Source organism: Podarcis pityusensis, assembly GCF_964106645.2.
Source record: "Podarcis pityusensis genome assembly, chromosome: 10".
Taxonomy (NCBI): domain Eukaryota; kingdom Metazoa; phylum Chordata; class Lepidosauria; order Squamata; family Lacertidae; genus Podarcis; species Podarcis pityusensis.
The window spans coordinates 29,269,318-29,277,198 of record NC_138035.1 but is presented as its reverse complement, the minus strand read 5'-3'; positions in this window follow the sequence as shown (position 1 = coordinate 29,277,198).

Genomic DNA, 7,881 nt, shown 5'->3' with positions numbered 1-7,881 from the left:
TCCCGTAGACTGTCCCCGGGACAGGAGAGGCTGCTGATCCCTTATTTTCGAGGCTGCTGATCTCTTATTTTCAAATCTGAAAGTTGACAGCTATGATGTAGGTGAGCAACTCAAGATTTCCTCCCGGAGATGCTACCTTCTTTCCCTCACCTTCATGATCCTGACATACCAGGATCTGGGAAGGGTGGGTTGTTGTGGGCTTCCTCCCTCTTCCCATTGGTTAGTTCCTTTCCCCTTCTGCCCCCACTTGCATGATTGGTTGCAGTCCTCCAATCCTTCTCTCCTCATTCAGGAACCTTTTGAAATGACTTCTGATATTCCAGCATTCTGTCACCTCTAGTCCAGCCATGCAAACTCAGGATTGGGTCGGCTGAACTGTGGAGTCACAAGTGGTATGACCCCAGACAGGAGGCAATGGCAAGAAAGCAGCCTGCAAGAGCCACTTGGACATTTAACAGGCCAGAAGAAGGGATGTGAGGAAGCCTCAGTCAGGTTTATTTCTGTAATCTAAGGCCACATACACACCATATATTTAAAGCACTATGATACCACTTCAAATAGTGATATAGCTTCCCCCAAGAATTATGGGAGCTAGTTAAGGGTGCTGGGAGTTGTTGGGGGCCCCTTATTTCCCCTCACAGAGCTATAATTTGCAGGGTTCTGCATGAAGAGGGAATGATTGTTCAGCCACTCTGTGTATCGTACCTCTGTGAGGGGTCTCCTAACAATTCTCAGCACCCTTAACGAGTTAAGTTCCCAGAATTCTTTGGGGGAAGGCATAACTGTTTAAAGTGGTATCATAGTGCTTTAGATGTATGGTGTGCATGTGGCCTAAGATGCCCTCCAGACATTTTGGACTATAATTCCCATCAGCCCCACGCAACAAGATTGTTCTAACAAATGGGCAAATTTCCTTGCTGCTCCCTGTCACAGGTTTGCCTGTATATGCTCCAAGGCACTTGCTGGAGGCAGAGTCTCACACACAGGAAATCTTCCTAATGGTGCCATATGTAACATTATTTTCTGGGTCCTGTAAACCATCTCCTACGGGGTTTGGCAATCAGCATTAGTCAGACCCCCAGGCCTGCTGAGATTCTAGCTTGTCTGAGCCCAGACGTAATATGTCAAGTTCCCGACCTAAACTGTGTTGCCATGGCTTCATGTTGCAAAAGAAGAATCTAAGGCTTCGGTAAACTTCTGCTGAGGACCTTTCTAGGTCTATGTTTTTATCTTAGTGTGTGATGGCATTTTGAGACTTGTTGGTGGGTGGAATGTTCTTCTCAGAAGCATATCTTTGGCCCCTGGATCTAAAATAACTTGTGCAACTCTCCTGTATTCAGGTTGTTTGGCTGGGAAGAGGTTGGGGAACTACTTCCTTTATAGGTTCCCAGGAAATAAGTACTGAAATGACTCCTTGCTCTCAGGATGTATACTGAACTTGTTAAAGGGGTGCAAAAATAAAATAGTACATGAGCAGCCAGGCATTAAGCTTGTGAGGTCCACTTTTTGAAATAGCAGCACTAGTAGCAGCCCAGAGTAGCTGGGGAAACCCAGCCAGATGGGTGGAGTATAAATATATTATTATTATTATTATTATTATTATTATTATTATTATTAACTGGAGTGGCGTGTAAATTAAAGACACAGGGCACAGCCACTCTGTGAACATAGGAAGGGTACCTCATACCTCAGACAATTGCAGACCTACCAACTGTCCCATTTGAAGTGGGACATCCCGGATCACAGAAGCCAATCCCGGCTTTCCTTTCAATCAAGCACCAGAAACTATGCTGCAGTTGTATGCCGGTGCTGCATAAAGACCTCCCATCAGCTGCTCTTGCTTATCTGACCTGCCACTCAAGTTACCCCACGACCCAGAGATGTATGTGTGTAAGCAGGATGGTTGGTAACAACTTTCGCAGGATGGTAATTATGATGATGATTTTTACTTATATGCCAGACCACTTTACATCAGCGCCTTGGCTTCTCTCCCCTCCATGAGAAATGGTGCCAAAGGGCATAAATGAGGAGAGGCTGCACCAGCCCATCACAATTAAAATCAGTGCCTTCTAGGATGGCAATTACTGAGCATGCATAATATGCAAGGAGATTGGAGACACTCTGGACTTGGGCCGGGGGAGAGAGAGAGATCTCTGTTGCTCCTTCATCTTCCCAGAGTCCTCAAAGATCCCCACAAGGATCTGTGCATGGCTCCACTTACGTTCCATCGCATACGCACACACTAATTCGCATACGCGGAGCAGCGGATGGGGCTGGAAAGCTGGAAAGAGCGAGAAGGCGACGGAATGAGTCACCCGTCAAGACTAATAGCCTACGGGTTGCTAAAATAAAACTGATGAGAGCTGTCCCTGTGGTGCAATAGAATTGGCAGCTGCTGGCACCTGTATTACTGACTCATTACAAGGGCTCTGGGAGCACTGTGGTGGAATGGACCAGGAGAGGAGAGGGGCTGGATGTGATCCCTGGTTACAGGATGCATTTGAGAACATCTCCCCCCGAGCACTTGGTGCTTGAGATTATTTTTTTTCCAGGAGTCCCTCTTGCTTTGTGTCCCATTTGCTACCCCGTGAGATTTTTTTACTCATTGATAACAAGGTTCAGAGCAACAGAAATGACTGAGGAGAACCACACGCACACTGGGAGAGAAGAGCTGTAGATGAAAAGCAGCTTCTAGCTCTCGATAATTCTGTGCAAGGGATCTCTACCACACATTTTATTTTGAAGATTAACAGGAGCAATGGGCTTAAAGCCAGTTCTCTGGCATTACTAGCTGTGAATCAGCTGTAGCCAATAAAAATAAATGCATTCAATAAGATGGTGCTGTGGTTGCTGTGAACTCCACAACCCCATAAGAGAATGCCTGTAATGCAGGAGTGGGGGACATGCTTTGTCTGCAAATGACCCCACCAGTTCAAATTCAGGTATTTCCAGGTAGGGTTGGGGAAACCACACTGCTTGAAGCCTTGGGGAATGGCTGCCAGCCAATATGTTTCATTTGCTTATTTGGAGCATTTATGCCCCCACCTTAATTGAAATTTTCAAAGCGGCTTACAATATACATAAAATGCAATTTTGTAAAAAGCACAAGACAGTACTGAGATGGATGGACCAGCAGTCTGGCTCAGAAGAAAGCAGTTCCTGTTGATATTGAAAAGAACCGCATATTACCTATTCTTTATTTCTAAAATAAAATAAAATAGTGCACCATGAAACTTTGGTTTCCTAGGTGCTCACAATGTAAATTAGCAGCAACAGAAATGCATCTCAAAAATAGAAACTGAAGTGAAAATAGCAGCAGCAAATCCAATTTTTAAAAGCAGCAAAAACAAAAATGAATTCCTATGATCATTGTTTATATGTTCTCCCCCAACAACAAACTTCTCTGTGTACTATAACATAGTAATGTGACATATACCTGGGTGTGAGAATGGACAGTGAGAGGACATGCCATTAGAAGAGGCACCACAACCCAAAAGGCCCTGTCACAGCTTCCTACACACCTAACTTCAGAAAACAGGAGCTTCCTTAGCAGGGCTTCATATGAAGTTCTTAATAATCTGATCAGTGGTCCTTCAGCTCCCTGGCCACCAATGTTATAAGGCTTTAGAGGTCTGCCCTAGCACTTTAAATTGTGTCCAGAAGCAAAGTGGTAGCATTGAGTGAAGCTCTTCCAATAACAATAATGAATATTGTCTACCAACAGTCCTGTTACAGTGCCTTGGCAATTTACATTTGTTAAGCAGATTAGAGACTAATAGCCCAGGATGTTTTCCTCAGAAGGAGCTTATGATTAGGAAGAAGTTGGAAATCTTTCAGTGGGAGAGGCCACCAGAACCTGGAAACTGACCTGCAGTTTTGAACTGTGACTTGGCTGAAAAATTGCATTGAAAACATTGCTAATATTAAGAATTCGCCCGTCATTTTAGCAGTAGTTTCGATGCAAGCTGCTTCATGCTATTGAAGCAAGGTTCACTCCGCCAGCCCATTAGCTGATGAGCAGGGCAGAGTGTGCTTTTTCCAGCAGATGAATGATTGGGAGCTGGCTTTAAAATCCAAATTGTTCCTTTGCAGCCACATCAGTACCTGCCCTGCACCATATGTCACATAATGACAGGTATGGGGAAAGAGGGTGTGGTTTAAGGGAAATGGCCTGGTGGGCCAAATTCAGCCTGTAGACTGGATACTTCCCACTCCTGCTTTTTTACAAATTTGTAGGGTGGCCACAAGAGGAAAACTGTGGTTGTTGTCCTCAAAAAATAAAAAAATAAAAAATAAAAGGCTATTGTAGAAGGTAAAAAGTTTCACAACCAAAACAATCAAGGGGATGGAGCAACTCCTTCCAAGGAAAAGTTACATGAGGTGCTTTTTAGTTTAGAAAAAAGGCAAGAGGGGGGTGATCCATCCCATCCATCCATCCATTCAATGTACCACTCTTCATCCGTAGATCTCAGGGCAGTTCACAACATGATGATACGATCAAAGTGTATACAGTTTTGCATAGAATGGAGAAAATGCATAATTCTTAAGCCCCAGGGTTCTCCAGTGAAGTTGAATATTAGGAGTTATGGGACAGACAAGAAGAATTACTTCTTCACACATAATTAAACTACGAAACTTCCTCTCGCAAGAAGTGCTGATGGCCACCAAACTGGATGGCTTTACAATGTGATTAGACAAATTAATGGAGGATAAAGCTATCAATGGCTGCTGTTAGTCGTGAATCATGATAGCCAGTCTCTCCAGTATCGGAGGCAATAGGCCTCCAAATACCAGCTGCTTGGGAGCAACAGCGGTAGAATATTATTGCTCATGGATTCTGCTTATTGGCTTCCCACAGGCCTCTGGCTGGTCACTATGAGAGCAGTATGCTGTACCAGATAGTTATAGACTGTTTATTTATATGCTACATATACAGTCGTGCTCAAAGCACAATAGTGCAATAACCATGACACGAAATAAAAATTGCAATCCCTAATAATTCAGCAGTTCACTGGTGGATGCAAGTCAAAACTGAGAGCAAAATGCTTACTGGTAAGTCAGTTAGCAATATCCCACGGAGCCCCAAAGCTGATGACATTAGCAAAGGGATCAGCAGTGTTGTGCCAACAGGTGGACATGCACCCGCAGAGACCTTCCCTGGCAGCCATAGGATCCTTTCCCCAACCCCTCCCCCAGCTGAAAGGAGTCTTGAAAGAAGCATTTCATTTCATTTATATCAAGGACTTGATTCGAGAATAGGCTTCTAAGCGGTTTACAAAACATAAAGGACCTGTTACACACAGGGGCAGAGGAAGGGGGTGCGGGCTGCCCTGGGTGTCACCACTGAGAGGGGTGACAAAATGCCGGGCGGCACTCACCGCGGGGCCTGCAGCGCACCCGAAACAGTCCGTCCGCTGCCTCCCACTGCCTCCCCCCTCCACCTGCTGTAGGGTGGCTGAGTGGGAGAAGGCAGGCAGACTCTGGAGGCCCCGTGGTGCACCCTGCCCCTATGGGCAGCTTGCCCTGCCCCTGGGCAAACCACCCCAGGCACCCGAGTGGCTTCATCCACCTCTGGTTACACAAACATTAAAATGGAACTATCCATAATTAAAATGCACAACGAAATCATCCCATCAGAACATTAAACTATGAGCATCCATAATTAAGGCACACAATGAGACAATCTCATTGAAACATTAAAATATAAACACCCAGAATTAAAATATGAAATACAGCAATTGCACAATAGGTTGTGGTGTGTGTGTGCTTGCTTGCCGTGTGTGTGTGTGTGTGTGTGTGTGTGTGTGTGCAGGTTTCTCCAGTTTTGGAAGGAGTTCGCAGGTCTCAAAAGGTTGAGCCCCTGCATTAGCACCTGCTAGATCAGGGTCAATGGCCCATTTAGTCTAGCATCCTGTTGCCAAACTGGCCCACCAGTGGGAAATCCTCACGCAGGACCCAAACCCAACAGCAGTCTCCCCTCCTGCAGTCTCCAGCAAGTGGCATTGAGAAGCATTATTGCCTCTGACTGTGGAGGCGGAATGACGGCTAGTAGCCATGGATAGCCTTACCCTCCCCAAATTGTCTATTCCTCTTTTAAAGTCATCCAAGCTGGTGGCCACCACTGCCATTTGTGGGAGCAAGTTCCATTGTTTAACTAGGTGCTGCATGAAGAAGTGCTTTTATCTGTTCTGACTCTATCTGAGAGCCAGTGTGGTGTTGTGGTTAAGAGCGGTGGACTCGTAATCTGGTGAACCGGGTTCGATTCCCCGCTCCTCCACATGCAGCTGCTGGGTGAGCTTGGGCTAGTCACACTTCTCTGAAGTCTCTCAGCCTCACTCACCTCACAGAGTGTTTGTTGTGGGGGAGGAAGGGAAAGGAGATTGTTAGTCTCTTTGAGACTCCTTCGGGTAGTGATAAAGTGGGATATCAAGTCCAAACTCTTTCCAACATTCTGTTTCTTTGGATCTCCATGACCTCTATCCACTTTCTCCATGTCATGCTTGCCTTTTCTCTAAAAGTTCCAAATGCCACAACCTTTGCTCACAGGGAAGTCTCGCCTCCCTAGCTCCCCAATTTTTTCTCCCTCTCTTGTCCCAATTGCAATATCTGAACAACCTGGTTGCCGTTTTTAAGTCCCAGTTTGCAAACACCCCAAATCTCCTGCGATCTCTCGTCCTTTGCACCCAGCTCTCGCTGCCAAGCCCAGCTGGTGCTGCAGCCAGAAGTTTGGAATCTCTAACAATATAAATTGGCAAAATTTAATGCTGCATTCTGAACTAATGGCAGTTTGGGGACAGTCATCAAAGACAGCGCTGTGTGCTACCTAAAGCAGCTCTTGACCCATTACATTTCATTCCTGTGATTTTCCGTCTCTCAGTGGGGAAAGGAATGGCATAATCCTCTCCAGCTTGTTAAGAATACGAGACATTATTAGTTTTACCCAACTAACAAAGTGCTATTGCAAAAGTATTGAGATGTGATGGCAATGGAGGCCAGACAAGAAGAAAGAAGCAGAAAACGTACTGTTCATGTGGAACTGCACCCCCAGCTAGGCATCTGAACCTGGCCCTCAAAATTCCACTTAGAAGGGCGAGAAGAGGCAGCTTAATAGGCTCCTAGCGGCTAAGTGATGGGGGAATGTGTCTCATAATTGCACTCAGCAAGCTCACTTGAGTGAAAGAGGCAGGGAAGGGATCAGGAGGACACCTTCAGAGTGCGGAAGAGGAAAAGGACAGGAGAGGGGGTAGAAAAAATGTGAGAACAAGAGAAAGGTATATAAAATTGTGCAGAAGTTTCTGAAGCTGAATGTTGGAAGATTTAGGACCGACAAAAGAAAGTGCTTCTTCAAATCACTATGAAATAAGTTAAACTATGAGAGAGGTGGTGGCAGCCACCAATGGCTCTTCATCTGGAATGGGTCACCTGTGAATGGTGTGGATGCAGGATTTTAACACAACATATAATTCACCAGTGGAATTCATTGCCAGAAGATGTTTTGAGGACTGCCAGATTAGTTCCACTGGCTTTCAAAGCAGATTAGGTAGATTTGCAGAACAGATTTAACAATTGCTGTTAGCCACACCAAAGCAACATTGATGTTGAGCAACAGTTGAAGAGATGAAGAAACTAAGATTTCGGATGGCCATCACCTCCATGCTGTTCTTGTGAATTTCCAGTGGCATCTGGTTGGTCTATTCTACAGAATGCTGGACAAGATGGAACTTGGTCTGATCAAGCAAGGCAATGAAAGTACCATATTTTTTGCTCTATAAGACTCACTTTTTCCCTCCTAAAAAGTAAGGGGAAATGTGTGTGCGTCTTATGAAGCGAATGCAGGCTGCGCAGCTATCCCAGAAGCCAGAACAGCAAGAGGGATCGCTG